The 27322-nt window shown below is 45.8% G+C and overlaps 1 protein-coding gene across 1 annotated transcript in view; it reads left to right on the top strand.

Annotated features, from left to right (window-relative positions):
* The first annotated feature begins 1801 nt into the window (after positions 1-1801).
* Positions 1802-27322, top strand: part of SOX5 (SRY-box transcription factor 5) — a 738693-nt gene continuing 713172 nt past the window's right edge. Inside the window, exon 1 of the mRNA XM_084809162.1 lies at positions 1802-2053. The gene's annotated coding sequence lies outside the window, so the exon portion shown is untranslated. The remainder of the gene's footprint in view (positions 2054-27322) is intronic.

The following is a 27322-nucleotide window of genomic DNA, read 5'->3' as shown; positions in this document are numbered from 1 at the left end:
ACAGGTTAGGAAATGAGGACAAAAGTTGGACAGGAACATCAGAACTAGAGCTGCATGCAAGTGGCCTCTTGAAATTCTCCACCTGTTGCAGGCAGATAAATTGGGGAGACAATTTCACTGAATTTATCCTGTGGGAGGAGAAATTCTCAACAGTTTCTCCCAGGTGGGGCTCCCCATTGGCAGGACTTTTAGCACAGCTTCCTTCTCTTTTGTTAATGTTTTTTTGTTTGGGGGAGTTTTGTGCTGCAACAGCATCAACAGTCTTCGCAGGCCACCCCCAGTTTGCATCCACTCAGTGAAGGTGTGGGCAGTGTGGTATCTAGTTCCAGGGATGAGGTGGAGTTAATGCTCTGCCAAAATCTGTCCTCCAATTTCCTGAATTTTTCTCCTCCCAGGAAAGAGGCTTCCATTGTTCTGCCTCACTCAGGATGTTTTATAATGTAGTTTTTGTGGTGTTTTTGAGCATACCTAATCACAGCTAGCCTCCCAGGCTGCCTGCACATCCTGATCTGAAAAAGCCCTATGGGAGGAATTACTTCATGGTGCCTTCCACTGGGCTTTAATTGAAGTGTAGGAAACTGAGGTGGCTACAGGCTGCTGGAGAGATGATTGTAGAGTGAAAAACAGGACATTTGCACTCACTCCTCAGCCACCTCCTAAGTAAGGTAAGCCCAAGAAATCCAAACCCAGCCCACGAGAATTTCTCCAAAATTTCTTCACCACTGAATGTCTTTTTGGAAACAATATTTCTTCTGGCAAATTGAATTAGAATGGCTGAAAAAAAATGTGAGAGAAATTTTCAGCACAACACTAATCACAACATAGGCAGCTGCCTTACGTTGACTGAGAACATTGGTCCATCTAGCCCAGTATTGTCAATACTGACCATCAGCAGCTCTCCAGGGTTACAAGCAGGAGTTTTCCCAGCCCTACCTGGAGATGCCAGGACTGAAACTGGATCCTTCTGCATGCAATGTAGGTGTTCTACCAGTGAGCTGCAGCACTCTCCCCTCTAGGGATCCCTAAGGAAAGGAAAGCCCCCATAATCTATGGCAGCCTTCCCCAACCTGGTGCTCTCGAGATGTTATGGACTTCAACTCTTATCAGCCCCAGTCAGCATGGCCAATGGTTGGGGATGCTGGAACTCATTGCTGAAAACATTTGGGGGGCACCTGATGGCTGTGGCAGCCCAAGACCTTTTGCTGTCTGAGGTGAAGGACAAGATGGCGCCCCCTCCCTTTCCACATATAAGAGCCAACTGGACTGGCAGATGGATCTATCTTCAACACTGATAATGGGACTGGTATCCTCCACTGCCTTTGAAGGCTGCAGGCTAACTTAGGGGTGCACAGCAAGTCTCATGGCCCACAGTCCTCTCCTCCAACACCTTGATGCCGCCTCCCAGCATCTACCACCTGAGGCGACTGCATCACCCTGGCCAATGATAGGGCCGGCCCTGCCAGATTGAGGAAGGTTGATCTATGGTATTGTGGTATAGAGATCTTCAAATAAGCCCGAGATAAGACTGTTCTTCAAGACAGCAACCCCTGCAACTATCTATGTCCCCTTAGAATTGCTAGCAGGTTGGAGATGGTGACAGCTTTGCTTGCTGGATACAAAAGCCCGTGGAGTTCACTGTTCACTAGCCAGGGCCCCAGATGTATTGTGTGTGCTTTATCTTGTTCTCTAGTTATGTAAACCCTGCTTGAAAAACACAAAGCAAAATTGGGGTTGAAGTCCCAATTGTGTCAATACGCTCCAATGATGTGGCAATGTTGGGTTGCAAAATTTGATTTGTTACAGAGAAGAAAAGGACAGGCCCTGGGGTTAGCAGGGCCTTGGCTTGACAAGGGAAGCAGCTACTGCCTGTCTGTGGAGAGAGCATACTCTGTGTGGGATTTCCGTCAATCTCACTTGCTTTTCTCGGGCTGCTCATGCCACTGCTGTTGTCTCCTGTGACAGATCAGAACAAAGCGGTGAGAAGCATCTTTGCGCAGAGTGGGACTCCTCACTAGTCATTCCATCAGCGCTGGTAAAAAGAAAAACCACACAGGTAATGTTGTGGTTTTGTTCGAGTGATGGCTTAGCAAAAATATTACTTGGCATGGCTGTAAGGTGTGGGTGATGGGAAAGGAAAGTCTGTTACATATTTCTATAATTTCATAATGCATGCAAGAGGGTGTTTTTTTTCCTCCTCTTAGGCAGAAAGTGTGACGCTATGTCTACTGCTTGGTAATAGTGCTTTTGAATGTTCAAAGCTCTTCATGTACATTATATTGTTACAGTCTTCACAACAACCCTGTAAGGTAGAAGAGTATAATTATCAACATATTGTGAATGGGGGACTGAGGAGGGATGGACAGACTTGCCAGGGTCCATGCTCGGCGGGTGCTTGAGCAGCCGCCGCTGCCGCTCGCCCACACGAGCCAGGCTGCGCAAGCCGCAGCTGCCCACTCCTCCATGCAAGCCTCCATCTTTTACACAAGATGGGGCTCTGTATTTTCACATATTTACTGTTCCACACAATGGTGGCCGTACAGAGCCATTTTCACAACATTAGAGACCTCTAAAGTTGTGGAAATGGCCCTTTTTGGCTGATATTCTGCGCAACAGTAAATATACAAAAACAGAGAGCCTCAACTTGCATAAAAGAGGGTGGCTTGAGAGGAGGATGGGCGGCTGCCAGGCATGAGTGGACAGGTCCAGTAAGTCCTGGCCACTCATGCAGCTTGGCGGGCAAGGGTGGCAGCTTACTGAGCTGGATTGAGGGGGGCAGTGGGGGCGGTCTGATGGACTCCCGGACCCAGCTGGGCACCCTCACCATTCCCAGGACTGAGGCTTCATGGCAGAGGCAAGGTTTGAACCTGGGCCTTACCAAGTTGTAGCTCTCTCTCTTAGCTGGTATGCCACACCACCAGTCTTGGTGAATATGGATGGCTGTTTCAGCAACCACTAACTTACAAAGGTAAAGCACTTAGTAAGCATTGTCAAAGTGGGTAGAAGTGACTTTAAGAAAAACAAAAAACCTACACATTGCCCACCGAATGTGTAGTAAAATTCTCCTTGCTTCTTAGCAGAATGATATGCACGATAAGCCCCGTAAAAAGTGGTCTGTCTGAAAGTCTCTGTCGAACGGCATGGATATTTTATTTATTTATTATTTGTTACATGTATATCCCAACTTTTTTTCCTTTTTCAAGGAACACAAGGCGGACTAAATAGCTTTCCTCCTCTCCATTTTATTCTCACCTTGTGAGGTAGGTTAGGCTGAGAGTAAGTGACTGGCCCAAAGTTGCTCAGTGAGCTTCATGGCTGAGTGGGGACTAGAATTAGATCTCCTGAGTCCAGCATTCTAACTACTATACCACACTGGCTCTCACACTGGCTTTACAAGTCCTCTCCTGAGATTCTCAGCATTTGCTGCAGGATCATAAGAGATAGCTGGGATAACAAGGGGTCACTGCACGTGGTTGCAAGTTAAAAAGTGGCCGCCATTCACTCCATGTCAGGCGTAATACATGTGTATTCTTAGAAAGGTGGGGTATACATTGTATATAAATCAAATAAAAATAATAAATGTTGATAAGAATTCTCCTTACCCTTGGCAGGATAGTGGTATATTTCATCTCGATGAGCCTGTACACTCTTAGACCAGTACTTACGATGCCATTGGTCCTGGTTTTGGATTGTGATCAAAGATGCTCTGTTCACTTTGAGGGCAGTCATAATCAGTTGATTATGATGAGCAAAAGACAGATTTGCCAAATCCAACGGGCTCTTGTGCTGTCAACAAAACCATGGAGGATCAGTCAGCTGGGCGTCAGGCTGGTGTCGTGGTGCTTGGGTCATTCCAGCACTGGCATCTGATTCCAGAAACTCTGCTCTAATGGGCATTTGCAGATGGGGCTGTGGAGCAGATGTGGCCTTGGGTGTATCATCATCTTGGCTTCTGGAAGGATGCAAATAGGACAGGAAAGTTGGCACTACCAGTTTCCTGATGCTGAAGGCCAAGGCTGTGTGTGTGTGTGCGCGCACATGCGCTTGTGTGCTGAAGATACACTGCTCTGTTAGTGAGTACGTTGCATTATTTCTTAAGAACATTTTAATCACATCCTTCCTCCTATCATCTCATGGTTCCCCTCTTTTTATTTCATCTTCACAAAAGCCCTGCAAGATAGATTAGGCTGAGTGATAGCGACTGGTCCAAGATCACCCAGTAAGCTTCATGGATGAGTGAGGGTTTGAACCTTGAGCTCTCCAGTCCTAGTCCAACACTCTAACCACTTAGTTATTTTATTTATTTGTCTCATTTATATCCCACCTTTCCTCCAACGAGCCCAAGGTGGCGCTCATGTTCTTTCTCCTCCTCGCCATTTATCATCACAACAACCCTGTGAGGTAGGTTAGGCTGAGAGTCAATGACTGGCTCAAAGTCACCCAGTGAGCTGCATGGCTGAGTGGGATGAGAACCCAGATCTCCTGAGTCCCAGACCAACACTCTAACCCCTACACCACCCTGGCTCTATGCGATGATGATGCTTGGGAGCTGTTTCCTGGGCTGTATTGGTGCAAGGTGCCACTTTGGTTTCTGTTCCTTTGGTGTGCTGCTAGAATATGACAGAATCTGCAGTTGCAAGGGCCTGGCCCTGCAGGTGGATACCGGTAACTAGCAATTTATATACAGATTGTGATGATGACGGCTTCATTGGGATCCATGAGGTTTTTTGTAGTCTCTGGTTCTGAGGTACTCCTCCCAACCGCCGCCTTCCTCCTTACATATATTCACACAAAGTGTGGCATTCTGATAGCCCTTTTGTGGACATTGTGCATTTCACCTACCCAGCAATTCTGCTCAGCCTCTCAGTCGATAAGCATGGAATGTGGAGGGGCTTGCATGGGGCTGGTATTATGCATCTGTTCAGCTTGTAAAAAAAAGAAAGAGGGGGAACAATCCTTCAGTTACCAATGAGAAAAGAGCGTGGTGTGTCAGCTCCTGAAATATAACCCAACAGACTGGAGCAGAAATGAAAGAGTCAGTAACTTTTAAAGAACTGTTGATTGCCGACTTCTCATTTGAATTCAGAGGATTTCTTTCCACCGCTGCGTTCCCACCCCCTAACCCCCACCCCCAACACATGACATGCACATGTTGTTTAACGTTCCAGTCCAAACTAGGTTGCTGATTCCTGCCTTTGGTAGGCAGTCGGAAGGTACGCTAATTTAGAGCAATCCCACCAATTCACAAAGAGGTCATTAGGCTGGCGGAAGTCCCTTGCAGGTTATGAACCAGACAGTCTCTATGAAGGAAGGTCAGAGGGTGAGCTTACTGTTTACAGAGTCTGTAAACGGTGATCGCCTTGCTCAGTCTATGGTCATCATCCTCCGTGAGACCCACATTCTCAGCCATATGTGCCCATTCGGAACCCCCAGAAAAACTATGTCAATATAATCTCCCCCCCTTCCCCCCCCCCGTTCTGTCTCTGCACTTTGAAATGAATTGGCTATCCCTTTAAAATACTGGAGAATTTTACTGCTGGAAGCTGTTTAACAGGCATAGTGCCGGGTGCTTAATTGTGTCAACAATTATTCACACATTAGCACCAGCTCTTCCTTCAGGTTTGTACAGCAATGACTCGTGAAAGTAAGTTGATCATACTCGTCATAAATAAAATTAGCTTTGGGCAAAGTTAGTATTTGACAGGGGGGGAAAATGAAATTAAATCCTTCGACTGTTATGTACTTTGTTCACTTTTGAAATCTGTTAAATGAAAAAATGTGTGAGTGTATGGAAGCAAATTGGGATGTGCCTCTGTGTGTTTGTTTCTGAGAGAAGGGCACGTTCATGCCAAATGCAACTCCATTTGCAAAATAATATAATAATAACCATAATGTGGTAAAGAATAATTACTTTGAAAATCACTTTCCCTGTTTGTCTTTCAGTGGCTACATTTGCAGCTTTTCTCTTACTTCAGTTTAACTTGAGCTGTAATGTAGTCCAGTTCTGCATTGCCAATTTGGTTTACTCCAAGGATGGACAAATCTGTCTGTTTTGTTTTCTAAAGTGTTCACATTTTTTTCAAGCACAACTGCATTCTATCCTGTTTCTGCATCAACTTGCAATTTTTTTTAATAAAGTCTGCATGAAAATGTGTATGCTTTTTCATGTGCATTTTTTGTACACATGAAGATTCATAGAGATTTTGTACGTATTTGTCCCCAATATGCATTTTTTCACAAGCAAGTTTCCCTAACGTACACTTTTTGTATGCATTAAAAAAAAATATCAAAGAACAGCATTAAAAAAACTCATAGATGTGTGAAAAATGAAGGATAATTGCATCCTGGTTTGCATATTAGTTCAGGAGGCACAAATTAATTCGGTTTCTATTAAAGTGAGAACCAAACTTCTCCCCATCCCTAGTTTGCTCCTCACTGAATTGGCAGGGAAGATAGTCCAAAAGTGAAGCATATCACAGCTGGCTGGGGAATGCTGGGAGTCGTAGGACTTTTTACAGTCTAAACATGCATAGGATTGCACTCTTAGGACGCAGTCCTATGGACTGTTCCCACACTGCTCAGAAGCTCTTGAACTCAGAGGCTTCTGAGATTCCTCTGCCCTGCTGGGCTGAAGCCAGCAAGGTTGGAGGATTGGCAGAGGTGACCTTCACCTCCCCATCCTCTGTCTTTGGTGATTTTCTTTTCAGCCAATCTAGCGGAGGGGGAGGGAAGGAGGCTGGAGGAGGGTCAGGATATCTCTCCAGTCTCCTCCTCTCCACGCCCACCGGAACACCCCCTTTCCTCCTGTAAGGTTGCTTTTCTGACCTCGGAGAGGCAGCCGGTGCGATTCTCCCTGCACTGGGTGCAAGGGGGCAGAGTCTGGGGACAGAACTCTGACTCCCCCTTCTAAGGTTAGAGCGCTGTCTTCAATTCGGGGGGGGGGGTGCTGAGCCATCCTATCGTCCCTGGGATGCTTGCCCAAGGACCACAGAATTGCTCTCTAATTTGCATTGCAGTGGGTTCCCACTGAGATCAATGTAAAAAGTTAATAATGACTCGGGTCCCATGATTTCAGTGGGAACTGAGGGCAACTAACTTAGCTTGGATCTAGCTCTCTGTGTTTGCAAGTGCAGATGTGAATAGGCCTGTTGTGCGTGTTTTCCCAGAGTAATCCCAAAAGGTATAGATGGTGTGCATACAACATCCAATATTGACCACATACATACCCGACATACACAAGGCAAGCTGGTCCATTTTTACTAACCTACTGAAATGTGATAATGTGAGGCTTGCACAATTGGGAACATCAAAAGAGTCCTGTTGGGTCAGACAAAAGGCCCATTTAGTCCAGCATCCTGCTTCTCACAATGGCCAACCAAGGGCCTTCTTGGAAGCCCACAAGTAGGGCATGAAGGCAATCACCCTCTCTCATTATGGCTCCCTGACTACCGCAGTCCAGTAACCTAATGCCTCTGAAGATGGAAGCTCCATTGAACAATCATGGCCAGCGCCCATCAATAGACTTATCCTGTATGAGCGTATCCTTTATGAATTTATCTAATCCCCTTTGTTGTATGAGCTTGGAAGGATGGCAATGGTCATACATCAGCTTAATCATGATCTTAAGCATGATGACGATTAAATTTTATTCTTCACTCTGCATATTATCCCATATCTCATGGACATCATTAGGAAAGGTACATATGTGCTTACATATTCAAAAATTATAAGTCCTTTCTTCTTCTTCTTCTTTTTAATAAACATCATTTTTCTGGTATGCTTTCCAACTCACCCTTTCTTCAAGTTGGCTGTACTCGCATACTAGTAGAAGGGTCATGCCTATTTCTTTTAATACAAATAAGCCATAATTTGTGCAAAATATGATGTATTCAGATATTATCGCTTCTTCACTAATTACCCAGAGTATTTGTTTAGTGGAAATATGCTTTCTAGTGGGGGCTGAGTTGGTAGCAGTCACATTGTGGTATAAGTAAGAGTTATAACAGGAAGAAAAATATGTCAAGTCTCTTACTGTGAAAATTGAAGTTGAGCTGAGAATATGTACTCAGGGCAATATATTATGAATTTTTATGCTAAGGAGGCCTGATATCGGAAGGAAATGGAAGACAGAACATGAAGATGTGTGCTGAGGTTTTCAGGAGAGTTGCATGTTAAGCCTGTTTTTCATCTGGAAGTCTAAAAATGGACTTGAAACTGCCTCTAGTACATGCTTCAGAATGTCCCCATCCTTCAGTCTTTATAGTCAGAAGTGTGACCTCCTTAGAGCTGATCTGAATTTTCTCTAGAAACATTTATGGTGAATTAGGGATGGGGGGGGTACTATTCAGTTTGCATTTTAATGTGAACTTACCCAATTTCAAACTACTATGTGAACCAAAACTCAGTCATCCTTTGAAATTGGCACTTCTCGGAGCTTTCCAATCAAATGATGCTTAAAAATGTGTATATTAGGGGAGATAATGTTAAAATGTATTATATATTTTTAAAACAGTCTTGTAAAAATGTGTATATTATTTTTAAAATGCACGTATTGGTAGAAATGCGCACAAGAATGTTTATGAATTTTCATGCAGTTTTGTGTGTTTTTTACAAAAAATTCTCAATGTTCAGGACACACAAAATGAAGACTGGAAAAATTCTCCAAGTTGGTGAACTGAACTTAAGATTGGAAAAATGGAGAACTGAGATACCAAAACTGATAGATTCATTTATCACTACAATAAATGTGGGGGAAGCTTGAGGGTCGGTGCAAGGGGAGGAGAAACATTTGTCTTGGGGAAATAGGAGAAAACTGAGATATTAGGGGGTGAGTGGTTTACGAGTAAAAATGGCAATTCAAAGTGATCTTGATAGGCTGGAGTGCTGGGCTGAAAACAGCAGAATGAAATTTAATAGGGATAAATGCCAAGTTCTGCACCTAGGAAAAAGAAACCAAATACACCGTTGCACGATGGGGGATACTTGGCTCAACAATATTACAAGTGAGAAGGATCTTGGAATTGTGGTAGATCACAAGCTGAATATGAGCCAACAATGTGATGTGGCTGCAAAAAAGGCAAATGCTATTTTGGGCTGCATTAATAGAAGTATAGCTTCCAGATCCTGGGAAGTACTAGTTCCCCTCTACTCAGCACTGGTTAGGCCTCATCTGGAGTACTGTGTCCAGTTCTGGGCACCACACTTTAAGAAGGATGCAGACAAGCTGGGGAGGGTTCAGAGAAGGGCAACAAAGTTGATCAGGGGACTGGAAACAAAGCCCTATGAGGAGAGACTGAAAGAACTGGGCATGTTTAGCCTTCAGAAGAGAAGACTGAGGGGAGATAGGATAACGCTCCTCAAATACTTGAAAGGTTGTCACAGAGAGGAAGGCCAGGATCTCTTCTTAATCATCCCAGAGTGCAGGACATGGAAGAATGGGCTCAAGTTACAGGAAGCCAGATTCCAGCTGAACATCAGGAAAAACATCCTGATTGCTAGAACAATATGACAATGGAACCCATTACCTAGGGAGGTGGTGGGCTCCCCCACACTGGAGGCATTCAAGATGAAGCTGGACAGCCATCTGTCAGGGATGCTTTTACTTAGACTCCTGCATTGATCAGGGGGTTGGACTCGATGGTCTTGTAGGCCCCTTCCAACCCTACGATTCTATGATTCTACTATTCTATGATTCGTCCTGTGCTTAAACAACATTTTCCCAGGCCTTCAAATGGTGAGGAATTGCTGCAATCCACAGTCAGGTGGTCCGCCATGTTTCCCCACAATGCCTTGGTTGGAATGGCGATAGCTGAGACATTTTGAAGGAATATGGCAGCCTCCTTAGCTGCTGATTGCAGCAGCTCCAGCACTGGAAAATGACTTCTTAATGTTCAAAAGAGGGCTGGTTCACTGTTGGAAAATTGATAGTGCAATTTTCCATTGTACTATCACTATCAGAAAAACTAACTCATCACAGAAGAGTAGTAGGAAGGACTGCAAAATATGACTGTTTCATGGAAATCTGGTTTCCCATTATCACTTTCATAAATAAAGGAACAGTGGACTGTAAACTTCCAGGAGTCCCAAGATTTAGTAAAATAGCGGAAGACAGAGGCTAATAAGGACTAAGATGGACACACCATCTTAACAAACATGAAATGCAGACCAAGATGGGAACATGTTTGTTTGTTTGTTAAATGTTTGTATTGTTGATCTTTTTATGTTTGATGTTCTTAATGATATTGTATTATTCATGAGTCCATAAAAGTATAAAAAAGGGGGAAAAAGAAAGAGAAGAAGAAAGGGAGAAAAAACTGCTGCCGCCGCCACCACTGTTAACAATGAAGGCCCCACTCCCCACCCCCATGTCTTACTTTCTCATGCTCCCCGCTGATAAAGTCACAAAAAAATGTCCTCACACTTTTGCAGCCTGCAGATCGGGCTATGAAAGAGGGAGACACTGTTTGTTTGATTCCAGTACTCTTCATTAGCAGCATCGGCATCAGCATGTAGCACCATCATTGTACATGTTGCTTTGCAGAGTAACATAAAGGGTTGGGGGAAGCCCCTACCTGGAGTAACCCACAATCTAAATTTCAAGAACTTGTGAGACTACAGAGGGTGAGAAAGTTCGGGCCTCCTGGATGGATGGATGGATGGATGAATAAATGGCACCATGATAATAACTGAGAAAAGTATTTTACTGGCTGGGAAGGATCAGGGGTCTTTCATACTGCAGCTGCATGTGAGGCAGGGTCTCCAATCCAGGCTGCTGCTTCTCCACTTCAAGATGCCATTGGGAGGAGGCAGTTTTGCAGAAGAGATGAGGCAGGTGGAAGGAGGGATGTTTTGCCCCTCCTTACCTACTACTTTACCCCAGCAGTTCCCTCTGTCCCACATTTCCAGAGCTGCTTTTCCCACAGCTGCAGTTCTAAGGTTTATCAGGGGGAAATAAGTGGATGTCAGAATGGTTAAGAACCCATCCTGCCACTTCTCCCCTGAAAATAGCCATCCCTGATCCTCAGTTTGGACACATAATGAGTTGTACTGGCTCATTTCCTGGGTGGCATGGGGTGTGTGGATTATCCAACCAGAGTTTGAGCACAATCCTATGCATGTTTAGACAGAAAAAAAGGCCTACAACTCCCAGCATATCCTGGCTGGCTGGCTGGGGCAGGCTTGGAGTTGTAGGCCTTTTTTCTGTCTAAACATGCATAGAATTGTGCCCTTAAACACTTTTTAAATCTAATTGGTTTAAATATGAGAATTTTAAGAACATGGCCAGGTCTCCCATTGCAATAAATGAGACTAAAAATAATAATAAATGAGAGCCAGTGTGGTGTAGTGGCAAGAGTGTTGGACTGGGAGCTGGGAGATCCAGGTTCTAGTCCCCACTCGGCCATGGAAGCTCACTGGGTGACTTTGGGCCAGTCACACACTCTCAGCCCAACCTACCTCACAGGGTTGTTGTTGTGAGGATAAAATGGAGAGGAGGAGGATAATGTAAGCCGCCTTGGGTTCCTTGCAAGAGAAAAAAAGGCGGGGTATAAATGCAATAATAAATAAATAAATAAATAAAAACTTTTTGTTTGGCTGGGTTGCGCCGTAAATGGTTTGGCTGGGGTTTTTTGGTCATGTGGTTTGCCCCCACTCTGAGCTTTTAGGGACTGAGCAGGTTGAAAGTTCAGATAAGTAGTAAAAGAAATGGTGTTTGTTGTCGACATTTCAAACAGCTCTAGAAGGAGCTTGATCTGATGAGCGGAGAAATGGCCAAAGATAAATAAAAATGTGTGGTCCTTCAAGGGAGTCATAATTGTGTACAGTCTGCATCCTTTCTCTGTACAGTTTATTCTGATAATTTTGATGGCTCCCTTCCCCATGTTACAGAGAGAGAGGGAGGGAGGGAGAGAGAGAGAGATTCGCTCACTTGATCTGCTGGAGTAGATAAAACGACTATGTGTCTAATATTATCAGGCAAAGGGCAGGGTGGTGGTGGTGGGGATATGGACATCTGTTTAACAATTCCCTTTTGTTGGGAGGATCATAGAGACACTGTTGCCTGCCTGTTGCACTCAATCAAAATGAATAAAATGCTGATTTATTTTTTTTAATCGGGGGGAGGGGAGAAAACCAGGCGGAAGAGAGCCTCAAAGTATTTACTTGCACTTTTCTGTTTTAATTTCAGCAGCGTGATGATGAGGGAGAATCCCAAGGGCTTCTCGGGGTGCAGCGGGGGGGGAGAGATTTCAGTAACGGTAAAGGAAAGGTTTTGTTTTATTTCCTCGCTACGGCCCGGGAGAGCTAAACAGCAGTCGGAACTAATTGTAGCTCACTTAGGAAAGTCTTCATTAGCGCTTGCCACACATGGTCACCAGATGTGTTGGACAGGAGGGAGGGAGAAAGGGGGGGGCATGTGTAGAACAGGCTAACATACTTAAACCTAATAATCTGCCTTTTGTTTCCTGAGCTATTGTGTTGGGGAGGGCAGGAATGGAGGGGGAAACCCTGGCTGCTTTTTTGATGCACTCAGTCCCCTGTTGGCTGAATGGAATGCCTTGTTTTCTGTTCCTTCCTAGGGAAAAGCACAAAAAAACCCAGTCCCAGTGAAAGGATATTTTTATAGCTATCAGTGACCTATTCTTCTGCCGAACAAGGGCAAAATTATCTGGGGCTTGGAAACTAGCAAAGTGCTGCCCCTGCCGGTTGCTTCAAGGTGACGATCCTGCTTTCAGCAAACATGTCGACTCGCAAATCGACATGGCTTGGGTGCTGGAGCCAGGAAAACCTTTCCACTGTCTTGACCAAATGAGGGCTGGAGGATGACAGCCAGTGTGGTGTGGTGGTTAGAGTGGTAGGCGGCAGTATTGCAACCGAAACTCTCCCCACGACCTGAGTTCGATCCCAGCGGAAGCCGGGTCTCGGGCAGCCGGCTCAGGTCAACTCAGCCTTCCATCCCTCCGAGGTCAGTAAAATGAGGACCCAGCTTGCTTGGGGGAAAGGTAGTCACGACTGGGGAAGGCAATGGCAAACCACCCTGCTATACTCTGCCATGAAAACGCCAGCATAAGCGGCATCCCTCTGGGGGTCAGCAATGACCCGGTGCTTGCACAGGAGGAACCTTTCCTTTCCTGGGACTCGGGAGACCTGGGTTCTAGTCCCCACTCACCCATGCAGTTCATTGGGTGACTTTGGGCCAGTCACTGACTCTCAACCCAACCCACGTCACAGGGTAGTTGTGAGGATAAAATGAAGAGCAGGAGGTTCATGCATGCCACCTTGTGTTCTTTGTAGGAAAGATGGCATATAAATAGATAAACCACCACTGTGACCATTTTCAAACATAAGTTAAATACCCTGTTTACACATACATCCTGATTTGCTAGTGTTGGTGTTTCTAGGTCAGATCACTGTTGTGGTATTTTCTTTGTTTTGGGGCGCACTCCTATTCGGAGGCTGACAGGCATCCTATGTAAAGTGGGTGGAGCACAGAGGCAATAGTTGCATCTGCTGTTCTCCAACCCTGCATTTTTGCTAGGTGGGCATCTTTGCCTTTCTAGTTAGGGCTCTGCGGAGCTGGGGGCAAGGAGGCTGGGGGGGGGGGCGGCTGGGATAGCTCATATCATTGCTTCCCCAGTCCCCTCCCCTCCCTGCCCACAGAACCACCCCCTTTCCCTCCTCTCCAAGATCGCTTTTGGGAGCTCAGAGAGGTGGTTTGCATGGTTCTCTCCACACTGGCTGTGAGGGGAAGCGGTGTGGGGAGCGCATAGTTCTGGGTCTGAGGTCAGAGCACTGTCTCTGAGACCTCAGATCCAGGAATCCGAACTATCCTAGAATCATCAGCATCAGCTTCTTTGCCATCTTTTTTTTTTTTTTTTTTTTGGTAAACAAATGTTTTATTTTTGAAATACAAGATAACAATGATATAAAAACCCAAACATCAACCATGCACAACACGTTCAGCCTGTTTTTCATCATTCATCATAGGTTCTGAACACATTTTTGAATGGTTGTCCCTGAACATACACTTGTTGCATAATCTCTCTGTTACAGCCACAAAATGATAAGTTTTCGACTGTTAGCCTTGCTAGTTTTTATTCCTCAGATCCAGGTATCCGAAATAACCTGGAATTATTATTAGTAGTAGCATTGTTATTGGTATTATTATTATTATTAAGACAACTTTGCCATCTTAAACCTTTTTTGAATTTTGTTTTTAAAGCAAAATCCCACCTTTCTTTAATTGAATGAAGATGGGCTTAAAGCAGTCGTAAAATACATAGACACACAACATCACCTCTACAGACACGAGTGAGAAATTTTTGGTAGTCGTACTGTAACTCAGTTAGCTACCTCAACATACCTTGGAAGTGTTCTCCAAAGCAGGACTCTCCCAATTTGTTTTGATATTTGTTTCAGGGAAAATTCAGTGATGATTTATAGATTTGTGGATCTTCCCACCACCCCAAGGCTCCTGCCCCCACCCCCCACCCCACTATTTCTGGTGTTCAATTGGCTTCATTCAAAATTCCTCAGATGTTTTGCTTTGAATTCCCTTTGAATTCTGGCTCAGATGAAATGTGATGGCTACTCTACTATTAATAATAGAAAAGCCTTGAGCTATATAAGAATAGAACAGGTGCAAAACCACCCACATCATCATCATCATGTAAAGTCATAGAAATAAAACTGACATTGCGAGTGGACAGGGGAGAAATGACGAGACGACACCAATCAATTTGGGATAAACAGGGCCACATTTATTGATAGATTACAATCTGCGAAGAAAGCACCGGCGGGCACACCACAACAAGACCAACATGACAGGTGTGGAGTGAGGCATTCGTTGTCTGTGGCGAGGCGTCCGCCCTCGCCCACCAATCGGACATACCCAGTTCTGGGCTGGGAGACCTTCCCCTGTCACCCCCCCTCGAGCCACAGAACCCGAGTGGGTGAGGAGGGTTGGCCTCAAAGGTAAGCCGTATCTCCCAACTGGGGCCACAAAACCCTGAGCCGGAAGCCTTGGGCCTTACCAGTCACCTGAAACGGTGCCTACGAATGCTTACCTGGCCACTCCCCCAGTGGAGAGCCCGCCCGTAGCCGCCGGTGCAGCTATGTGACCGGAAGTTCATACTGTTGAGTGCTAGCTTAACGTATGCAGCTCAATGTCGGAACTGCAGTGTGAAGTAGGCAAAAAAAACCCAAAGCCTGACCAATGCGGCTAGGAGCCAAAATTCCTACTCGGCCCCCAAAATAGGACGACCAGTAAACAACCCACACTGCAGAAAGGGCGGGAGGGAGGGAGGGAGCTGGAATAGCCGGAATGAGGAGGCTGCGGGGCAGCGCGGCCTAAATAGTGGCCGGCTAGACCCGCCCCTTGGAGACCCCAGGGGCGAAGGCCAATGGCCTTCGCCCTTGTCCTGTCCTCCCCCCGCCACCCGCAACAGCCCCCCCGCAGCCAGGCAAGCCGGGCACGGGGTGAGGGCACATCTCATAAATGCCAGTTGGATTCATATTCTCACATTTTGCTGCCTACATGGAAGGGGAGGGATTTGGTCACCTTAGAAGAAGCCCATACATGTTGCAGGTGGAGCATAGGGCAACCAGGCATCCTGATTTACAGAGGACAGCTGTCTATCTGGAGGTGTCCTCTATTTGAAGAGGTCTGCAGTTCAAGCCCAATTTAAAGTCAATGGCTAAGAAGGGAGAGGAGACACGGGCCTTGAAGTAGCCCATCAACAGTGAGCACCTGGGCTGCAGACAGAACAGGCACACAGGCCACCTGGTCACAGTCTTCCCCACTATGGTGAGGGCGTTAAATTATAGCTATTCTTTTTAAATTTGCACCTACACATATACATTTGCAATATGCAAATATTATGCAAGTTGGCACCCTCTTTTGGCCTCTTTTTTGGCAGTCCTTTAGTGGCCACCATAGTGGAGAAGGAGGTCAAAGTGCAGCTGAGAAGGGTCAGAAGCTGCTTGCTGACTTGGAGCAATGGAGGCCTCTGAGCATGCTCAAAAACACCATTGTCCATTGGACAATTCCTCCTGGTAAATGAATCAGAAGAAATAAAAAAACAATTCAGGGTCAGCGATACAGACTCCAAACATTGTCAGATGTCTTCGGTGCACAGTGAGCGATTGCTTGGAAGAAACAGCTCTCGGCCTACTTTAGTAACTGTGCAGTAAAGTAATAGTTACTTTAGTAACTGAAGTTCACCCAGTCAATGGATGAAGAGGAATAAAACACTACACTTTCCAAAGTTCCTGACCATGCTTAATAGAAATCTTTGGCTTTAGCATTTGCTGATATTTTCTCTTCTATTACCACCACCACCACTCCCGCACCAAAGCATACGTTTGTGAAAGTTGGGAATAGGGAAGGGAAAGCTGGGAACTGAAGATAGGATCTATGAGGATTTTGTTTTTGCTCACAAAACATACAAGCATGCCCCGTTTGAAGCTCCGCCATGAGCACGAGTGCATGTCCGCTAAAAATATTTGCAAGTTGTTGCACACGTGCTCATGTTCATCTCGGTCCCAATTCCCAGTGTGTTTTGCTCAAATTTCCTAATTTGCACAAATTTCCTCAGTGAACTGAATCATCCCTGCTTTAGCCTATGGAGGCATTTTGCTCAAATTCCTAAAGTTTCACAAATTGGGGGAATTTTGTCCAAATTTGGGAAAACGTGCACACATCTTCTGTTCAATCGCTGCTTGCTTTGTGCAAGTTCCCCATTTGCACAAAGCAAGCAGCAAACACGAATGGGAATCAGGCATGAGATGAGTGGCAAGACGAAGTTAGGAGAAGCCTGGTGATTTTGAACATTGCTCCTTGGCCCGTCCCTACTGGCAGATGAGTCGACACATCGGTGATGGGTATTATGAGCTGAGGCAAAATCCAAAGGGGAGTTGGGTTCATCTAATAACGTCTTGGTGATTTTTAAGCTGGGGGAGCTTGTTTCCAGCCTTCCGCATTATAAAACCCTGTCCCTTCCCTACTCTAGAATGACTGTGAGAATTGGTTTTCTGTCAAAGAAGAGTAAGTAGGAGGAAAATCTTCTTCTCTCAAGCTAGCATATACTTTCCAATGGTTTGAAAGTTCCTTAACTCCTGAACTGGGAGCATCCTTCTGTGGAATTGACCTTGAGGCCTCAGATGAAGCAGATATTAACTTAAAGGAAATTTGTCAGTCTAATGAAGTCAATTTAATCCTTGTGATTTCAAATATCAGGCTTATTTCCTTTTTAGCAGGGAAGGAACATACGCTCACCAGACAATGAAAGCCGTTTTAAACTTGCTAAACTCTATGAAATAGATGTGTACTGCTAATTAATGTATGTGTTGAATTGTAATTATGTCATCCTGAGGGATTTACAAAATAGAATCTAGTTAAAATTTGATTCGATCTTCAATCATTCACAGGAGGTGCACAAATTATCATTTGTTTAGTGCTCTCTGATTTCAGTTCTAAAGGTAATCCGGAAAAAGGGGAAAGGGTAGGTAGGGGGGTTGTACTCTTCAGCATTGTTTAAACACTAATATCCCCTAATTATTGTTTTGTACCACTAAAGTAGCTTCAATCAGGGCAGAGTTAAACGTTCAGCATTGAACAAGGGATTCCTGATCCTATGGTTGCCTCTGTGGTGTGTAAAGCAGAAGAGGGAGGGGGCATTTGAAGGGCAAGGGGGGTTGTGGGGGGCAGTGGGTGTCCTTTTCCTCCACAACTGCTCCCCAGTTGTTTTGCTAGTTAAGCAGCCCTTGTCTGCCACTTCTCCCCAGATCTTCCCTTCCTCCATGCTTTCCACATAGGAGGCAAACACAGGTTTGGGAATTTTGTGTTTGCTGTCAAATTCTAGAACTGCCCTTTGAGCTTATCTGCATAGGTTCCCCCTCCCCACGGTTGAATGCACAGCATGTACCCCAAGCTGTGTCCACATTCGTCCCTTGCCCAGCTGCACAGTAAACAGTGATAAAAGCCAAGTTGGTGGAGACCATCCTGATCACCTGATTCAAGACACAATATCAGCACAGGAGAGAGCAAAAATGGGTCAGTGGATAGGGTACTAGATTTGGACCAAGGAAACCTGGGTTCAGGTTCTGGTGAGCCATGAAAGTCACTGGATGACCTTGTGCCAGTACCTCTCTCCCACTCTCTCTGCATAATGCTTCTCAGAATTTTACCTTAGAAGGGCCTTTCACATGGGAAGAACTCAACCCATGTCAAACTGACATGGATGGATTAGGGATGTTAGAGGAATCCATCCGGGGGTCACGTTTGCCAAGCTTTCTGCAGCTTGGCCCCCGGGGCTCCGGTTCGCTTGCCTGTGAGCTGACCTGACTCGATCTGTGTTGAGTTGGGCCAGCTCACAGATTTCTGTGTGTGTGTGTGTGTGTGTGTGTGTGCGCGCGCGCGCGGGGGGAGGTTACATAAAAATCATCATTTATGCAGCAAGTTGCATAAGTTACACAAATTGCAACTGTCATTTGTGTACTCTGAACAAATTGTGGTTGTAAATGTGCCTATCTTGCACAACTTGCCAGGCATATTTATGGCCACAATTTGCACAAATTACAGCCAAAATTTGTGTACATAAATTGTGACCACAATTTGTGTAAATGACATTTTTATGAGAGACAGAGAGAGAGAGAGAGAGAGAGAGAGAGAGAGAGAGAGAAAAGACATGAAAGTCCCCCTATTTGGGGAACAGGCCCCTGGCTCGCAAGCATGAGCTGAGCCAGAGGGCTCGTAGAAATCCAGCAAGGCAAAAAAGGGGCAAATTTCCCCATGACAGCTATCTCTAGTATGGATCCTGAGCTGCTAAATCCCATAAAGTCCTCCCACTTAATTATATTTCAGTGAGGTGTTGGTCCGAGTGTACCATGCACATCAAAGGTTTCCTTCCATGTTTTCCTTCCTTTATTATCAAGCATAGTTGACACACAATGCAGAGCATATGTCCTCTCCATTGTAATGAATACTCAATAAAGTCCATAAACCCATAAAGCTGATTACATTGATTGCACCCAAAGTTAGAATCCATGCTCTGGATACCGCTAGGGATGTTGGAGAAATCTGAATACCTTCAAATGAGTTCAGATTTCTATGACTGGCTTTTTCCAAGTTGTGCCGTTTGTGGGCCGTTTAAAAAAAAAAAAACACTTGGGGGTGGGGATTTGTGCAAATGCACACTTGTGCATGTGTGCATTGACACTAATGTGCATTTGCAAGCAAACCAAATTCTCATACAAAAAATCCAGTTCCATCAATGAGCAGATGATGGAATGAAAGATGTCTGACAATCTGCAAAATACAGATGGAACAGATTTAACAAAAACCTGTACATCCCTAGATACCACAAATGCATCTTTTGCACTCATATCCTTCATCACCTCCATGATGCCCACCTCTATACTAGCATCTCATAGCAGTGTAATCCTAGGAATTCTTAAAGAATTCATTCTTTGTGAATTCTGACCTGGATCCACACCTTACACACTGATGTGCAGATTGGGGCTCAGTTATCCTTTTGTACTTCTCTGAATGTTGCAATGCAGTTCCTGGTTCAAGAAATATATACCAAAATGTGTATAAAAATGCATATTTAGAATAAACTACATCTAGAAATATGTACTTCGAGATAAAACAAATGTTTATGTAGTATTTAAATATGAATTTTCATACAGATTTATATAGAAATGGGATGGAACACACTTGTGAATGAACACATGCAAAAGTCTCATGGGTTGGAAATAGACTGATTAGTCCCTCCCAATGTACCCCATTATAATCCTTCACCACTCATCTGGCAAACACCCGCCTCAAATATGGTGATTGTGTTTATATTCTCAGGGAATAAGCCAAGCTTCTGTATAGTTTCCGCTACAAAATGTCCCTATATTATATTTTCATGGCGACAAACACACCAGAATACATTTCCAGACTGGAACGTTTAACTTCTGAATTGGCCCTATGAGTGCATTGTTTAAAGACTTATCTAAAATAACATATTTCAAGAGACAGAGACAGACAGAGAGAGAGAGAGAGAGAGTGATGTTTGCAACAGATGCCAACTACATGTTGGGATGACCTTTCCAGGGGAGAGGTCCCCAGCAGGAAGTTGCACAGAAGTTGAAGATGGGAATGCAAACTTCTAAGTAAGCTCAACACATCCCCACAATTTCAGTTCTGTATCCTGGTGCAGCTGCTTTATTCCTATTAGAATTGCCGATGAACTACTCTTTAGTGTGAAATTCAGAGTGAATTTGAGGGCTCTTCCTCTGATGAAACTATTTGGGAATTTCTAGGGAAGCCAAAACAATTTCAATAAGACTAGCACAATTGTGGTTTTAATGTTCTATATATTTTAAATTGTTTTATTGTGTGTTGTTTGGTTTTAATTTTTGTGAACCGCCCAGAGAGCTTCGGCTATTGGGCAGTATAGAAATGAAATGAAATGAATGAATGAATAAATAAATAAATAAATTTTCAAATGGGTTTTAGGCAATCTCTATTCTCACTCAGTCCCTAGTGCCAGCCAGATATAATCATGACCAAGTTTTCTATCTTGTATAATTGGTGTGGCTCAGAAGAAAGTTGGCTGCTCCCCAGCATATTTTTTTTTCTTCTGAGTAAGATCCAATTTCAAGTCAGATGTATTTAAAAGCACGGATGCTTTTAAAGCATCGTGGTGGGTAGGCATGGCCAGCATCACGGGTAGGCATGGCTGGGCACCCGCTGAAGGCCCATATCCCAGCAGGAGCCCACTGACAAGAGCCACCTGGAGTGACTCCTCCTCTTCATTATTGCAACCTGTTTGTTCACGCATCTCTCGCTCTGGCACAGACAATGGAGCTGATGAGAAAGAGCACTGCCTACTTGCTCCCTACCTCCCTGCCTTTCAGCAAGCAAATGGTGAGAAAGAGCATGAGGAACAAGAGCAGCTGGTGACAGTGGCAGTGAGAAGATAGGCTCACTAAGGGTGGGGGCCCATTGAGGGTGCCTTGCCCAAAGGCCCTCAAAAAACTGGAGTTGGCACTGTGTCCAATTCCAGGGTGTTGCTCCTGTAGAACAGGGGTGGGCAAAAGGTAGATCTCCAGATGTTTTGTATTTCAACTTCCATAAGCCCCTGCAAACATAGCCAGTGTTCAGGAATGATGGAGTTGAAGTGCAAAGTATCTGAAGATCTACCTTCTGCCCAACCCTTGTATAGAGGGGATCATACAACTAATTACAAATGGTCTTTCCCTTTATACAGGCTGGCCAGTCAGGCTCAAGGGGTACTACCTCACAGGTCACATTCTCTCTCACCATCCAAACTGGGTCATAGTTTCTAATTCCCACTGGCAATTGTTCCATTTTGGTGGGAATCAGTTTGGAAGGAGGGCATTTTGAGGTTCCCTATCTGCGTGGCCATGTGGAGCAAGCTTTCTTGGTGATGATGGTAGACTTCCTGGGCAAACTCACATATTTCTAGCTCCCAAAACTTTAGGAAATAAGATGTACATGGTCTGCTAAGTTTCTAATTGAGGCTTTGATTGATGCTTCTCCAGACTGACTTCTTGAATGGTTTGTTGTGCATGTTTTTTGTTCTTTGCCATGGATTCACTGATTGTCCTGGGGAGTGGTTCACCCTAGTCATCCCTAACTTTGAATTAGGGATGTGTGAATCAGCACAACTCGAGCTCACTGAGGTTCTCCGGATTCCATCTCAAAGTTTGTTCCAACTCAAGCCTGTATCAGGTTGTGAGCTTTGTTTGTTTGTTTTTTGCATGAAAATCTGTGCTGATTTTGTGTGTGTATTTTTCAAAATGTATGCATCAGATGTGTGCATCTTTAAAATGTACACATTCTTCTCCCATTGATTAAAGTGTGTTTGTGCACATTTTTCAAAAGCGCACATTTTTTTCCCCTGTCCATTCTTCAAATGTATTCATGCTGTCGAACACAATTTTTTTGGTCCGCAAATCACATTGCAAGCTTGGAAATGTACAGACTCCAGAAGAAGGTGCAAACTGGGTAAATCCTGATCAAAAATGAACTGAAATGAATATCTCATACATCCCTACCTAGAATTAGGGATGCTGGAGAAATTAAAGATGGATTAAAATCAGCTCGGATTTCTAAGAATCCGACCTGAGGAATCTACTGCGGAGTGCCCCCCTCAGGTCGTGTAGAATCTGTGGACTTCTGGATGATTACTTTGCTTTCCCCAAATTTACGCATATAAATTTGTAGGAAAATACTAGGGATGGCGGAGAATTTCTCCACGAATCTTCGGGAGGCCGAGCGCCGAGGCATTCGGTCCCCCGAAAGTGTTGGGGAAATTCTCCACTGGCCCCCCGCCCCCCCCGGGATGGGACTTACCGCGGCCGAATGTCCCTCTCGGCGGCGGGTCCCGGCGGCGGTTCGGCGGGGGCAGGGGCAGGGGCAGCAGCCAGTCCCCTGAACGGCTGCCACCACCGCCATTACAAAATAAAAAAGTAAACACACACACACACACACACCTGTGATAGGCTACGCGACGATTTACGTAGCCTATCATGGCTAGATTTCCAAAGTCAGCCGTGATAGGCTACGTAAATCGTCACGTAGCCTATCACAGGTGACTTTTGGAGGAAAAAAAAGCGCGTACGCAAATGGCGGCGGCCCATGGGCGCCGCCATTTGCATTCCTTATTTTGGCACGTCTAGTCTACGTAAAGATTTACGTAGACTACGGCGAAAATAAGGGCAATGCAAATAGCCCTACAGCGACCAAATAAGGAACGCGAATGGCGGCTCCCTATGGGGGCCGCCATTAGCGTATGTGCTTTTTTTTTTTTAAAGTCACCCGTGATAGGCTACGTGACGATTAACGTAGCCTATCACGGCTGACTTTGCAGATCTAGCCGTGATAGGCTACGTTAATCGTCACGTAGCCTATCACGGGGGCGTTTAAAAAAAAAAACTTTCGAGTTCGTGGCTGGGCGAGGCGGGAAGTCTCCTCCCCGGCCTGAATTTCAGCCGGGCGAGGCGGGAAGCCTCCCCCCCGGCCTGAATTTCGGCCGGGGCGAGGCGGGAAGCCTCCCCCCCCGGCCTGAACTTCGCGGGGGGAGCAGCGAAGCGCCTCCCCCCCCCACGAACAAGCTTCGACGAAAGGTAAGTGACTTTCGTCCACCCCTACCTTCTATATGCTTAATAATATCATTAATGATATATTTAACCAATTTTCCTAGAACAGACATTGCACTAACCATTCTTTAATTTCCTGGATCCTCCCTAGACCACTAATATTAATTATTAAATTAATAATAATAATATTAATTAATATTAATTAATTAATACTAATATTAATTATTAAATTAATAATTTAATTAATTATTATAATTAAATAATAAATTTAATTATTTACATATAAATAATTATATTTATTATAAGAAATAAATTCTTATTTATTTATTTATTATTTCATTTCTATACCGCCCAATAGCTGAAGCTCTCTGGGCGGTTCACAAAAATTAAAACCAAACAACACACAATAAAACAATTTAAAATATATAGAACATTAAAACCACAATATAACAATACAACCACAATAAAACCTAGCAGCAGTGCAGGAGTTTAAAATACAGATTTAAAACAGCAAAGATAAAAATTTAGAAAGCTAAAATGCTAAAATGCCTGGGAAAATAAAAAGGTCTTCACCTGGCGACGAAAGAAATACAATGTAGGCGCCAGGCGAACCTCACTAGGGAGCTCATTCCAGAGCCGGGGTGCCACAGCAGAAAAAGCCCTCCTCCTAGTAGCCACCCGCCTCACTTCCTTTGGCAGGGGCTCACGGAGAAGGGCTGCTGATGATGACCTTTAGGTCCGGGCAGGCACATATGGGAGGAGGCGATCCTTCAGGTAACCTGGCCCCAAGCCGTTAAGGGCTTTGAATGTTAACACCAGCACTTTGAATCGGGCCCGGAAATGGACTGGCAGCCAGTGCAGCTGGAAAAGTACTGGCGTAATATGAGCTCACAGGCCAGTCCCTGTTAAAAATCTTGCTGCCCTATTTTGGACCAGCTGAAGTTTCCGGACCGTTTTCAAAGGCAGCCCCACGTATAATGCATTGCAGTAATCCAGACGAGAAGTTATCAGAGCATGGATAACTGTAGCTAGGCTATCTCTGTCCAGATAAGGGCATAGTTGGTATACCAGCCGAAGCTGATAAAAAGTGCTCCGTGCCACTGAGTTCACCTGTGCCTCAAGTGACAGTTCTGGATCAAAGAGCACCCCCAAACTATGAACCTGATCCTTTAGGGGGAGTGCAACCCCCTCCAGAACAGGTTGAATATCACCCAGCCGGGCAGATGAACCACCCACTAACAGTACCTCCGTCTTGTCTGGATTGAGTTTCAGTTTATTAGCCCTCATCCACTCCATTACCGTGCCCAGGCACTGATTCAGAACAGCCACTGCCTCACCTGGGTTTGATGAGAAAGAGAGGTAGAGCTGGGTGTCATCTGCATATTGATGGCACCTCAGCCCACACCTCCGGATAACCTCCCCCAGCGGTTTCATGTAGATGTTAAACAGCATGGGGGATAAAATAGAGCCCTGTGGAACCCCATGGCACAATTGCCATGGCACAGAGCAATAATCCCCCAGCACCACCTTCTGGAATCGGCCATCCAAGTAGGAGCGGAACCACTGTAGTGCAGTGCCTCCTACTCCCAACCCAGACAACCTATCCAGAAGGATACCATGGTCGATGGTATCGAAAGCCGCTGAGAGGTCCAGGAGAATCAACAGGGTCGCACTCCCCCTGTCCCTCTCCCGGCAGAGGTCATCCCACAGGGCGACCAAGGCAGTTTCCGTTCCAAAACCAGGCCTGAAGCCCGATTGAAATGGATCTAGATAATCCGTTTCATTCAACAGTGCCTGGAGCTGTCCTACAACCACCCGCTCAAGCACCTTGCCCAGGAAGGGGATGTTGGTCACTGGCCTATAACTGTTAACATCCTCTGGGTCCAGGTTAGGCTTTTTCAGGAGTGGTCTAATTACTGCCTCTTTTAAAGCGGCAGGCACCACTCCCTCTCTGAAGGAGGAATTTACAACCTCCTGGACCCAGCCGGACAACCCCTCCTTGTTTGATTTAATAAGCCATGAAGGGCAAGGGTCAAGCACACAAGTGGTCGATCGGACTTGGCCAAGCACCTTGTCCGCATCCTCAGGCCTCAGTAACTGAAACTCATCCAATAAAACTGGACCAGACGGTGCTCTGAATGCCTCTACCAATGGAATTGCATTAATGGTGGTGTCCAATTCATGACGAATCTGAGCGACTTTATCCTCAAAGTGGCGCGCAAACTTGTTGAGGGTTCCACCATCTCTCTCCCTGGCCCAGAATGTAACAGGCTGCGAACCACTCAGAAAAGCTCCGCTGGATGACACTGAGAAGATGCAATGCTGGTGGAAAAGAACTGCCTCTTTGCCACCCTCACCGCCACAGAGTAGGCTCGATAGTGGGCTCTTACCTGTGTTCGGTCAGACTCAGCACGAGTTTTCCTCCACCTGCGTTCTAGCCGTCTCCCCTCTTGCTTCATTGCCCTCAGCTCAGGTGTATACCAAGGAGCTGGCCGGGCTCTGCTCAGAGGGAGAGGGTGCTTGGGCGCGATCGTGTCAATCACCCAAGTCATCTCTGCATTCCACAGAGCGACCTGGGCTTCGACAGGAGCACCAGCCATACCAGCAGGAAAATCCCCCAGAGCCCTCTGGAATCCATCGGAATCCATTAATCTCCGGGGGCGGACCATTTTAATAGGTCCCCCACCCTTGCAGAGGGGAAAGGCCGCCAGGAGTCTAAACCTCAGCAGGAAGTGATCTGACCATGACAAAGGGACAGATGTTAATTCCTCCACTTTCAGATCACCATCCTCCTGCCCAGTCGAGAAAACCAGATCAAGCGTGTGTCCTTTTATATGTGTTGGGCTGATGACATGTTGGGACAGCCCCATGGTTGTCATGGCGGCCATGAAGTCCTGAGCCGCCCCGGGTACAGTGGCCTCAGCATGGAAGTTGAGATCCCCCAGGACCATCATCCTAGGGGTCCTCAACACCAAGTCCGAGACCACCTCCGTCAGCTCAGGCAGGGAGTCTGATGGGCAGCGGGGTGGGCGGTACACCAACAGAATCCCTAATCTCTCCCGGGTACCCAACACAAGGTACAAACACTCAAGATTTGCGCTCGAATGAGCAGGAAGCCTGGAGAGGGAGATTGAATTCCTATAGACCACGGCAACCCCCCCTCCCCGACCCTCAAGTCGGTGTTGGTGCTGCACCAAGTACCCAGGTGGGCACAGCTGGGAGAGAGTGACCCCTCCCAGTTCCCCCACCCAGGTCTCAGTAATACATGCCACGTCAGCCCCCTCATCCACAATCAAATCATGGATGAGGGAGATTTTATTTTGGGCCGACCTGGCATTCAGCAGCAGCACCACCAGACCACTCTTTTACAAAGCTGGTGTTACATGGGCCACTTTCCAGTCCTCAGATATAAAGGCCAATCTTAGAGACATGGTGATAGTTTTGTTGAGAGATCAGGAATTTTACATCTGAGTTCTTTAGAATGCTTGGGTATATATCATCTGGACCTAGTAATTTGTTAATTTTAAATCTGTTGATAAGGTCTAGAATGTCATCTCTTGTCCAATATTTGCCTCAGCTTTTTTCAGATTCCCTTCCTGAAAATGTTGGTTCAGGCAGAGGTATCTGCTAGGGATGGTGGAGAATTCCAGCACGGACTGCAATGAGGCCAGATTCTTAGAATCCACCCCCCCCCCGAAGTCCGTGGCGGAACGGACCACTCACCTCCGCCACCCCATGAAGTTCGTGCTGGCCAGATCCTACCTGCTGCCGCCGCCGGGTCCGTCCGCTACCAGACTGCGGATGCAAATGGCGTCCGGCATAGCGGACGCCATTTGCGCCCTTGCTCTTTGCCGTGATAGGCTACGTAAATCTTTATGTAGCCTATTGCATGAAGGAACAGGGACGCAAATGGCATATTTGTGTCCCTGATCCTTCACGCGATAGGCTACATAAAGATTTTCATAGCCTATCAGAGCAAAGAGCAGGGGCGCAAATGGCATCCGCTATGCCGGACGCCATTTGCATCCGCAATCTGGCAGTCTGGCAGCGGACAGACCCAGCCGGTGGCTCTGCGGACTCGCCGCGGAGCGGAGCTGGCCAGGGAGGATTCCAGGGTGGAGGAATGGATCACCTCCCCCCCACAGACTCCCCAGCAGACTCACGTAGGTGGGGTTCGTACACCCCTAGTATCTGCCCTCTATCCTCCTCAGTA

Source organism: Heloderma suspectum, chromosome 7, assembly GCF_057233095.1.
Source record: "Heloderma suspectum isolate Gila_16-S chromosome 7, 16-S_ref, whole genome shotgun sequence".
Lineage (NCBI taxonomy): Eukaryota > Metazoa > Chordata > Lepidosauria > Squamata > Helodermatidae > Heloderma > Heloderma suspectum.
Note: the sequence above shows the minus strand (reverse complement) of the source record. Positions and strands in the feature narration are given on the sequence as shown.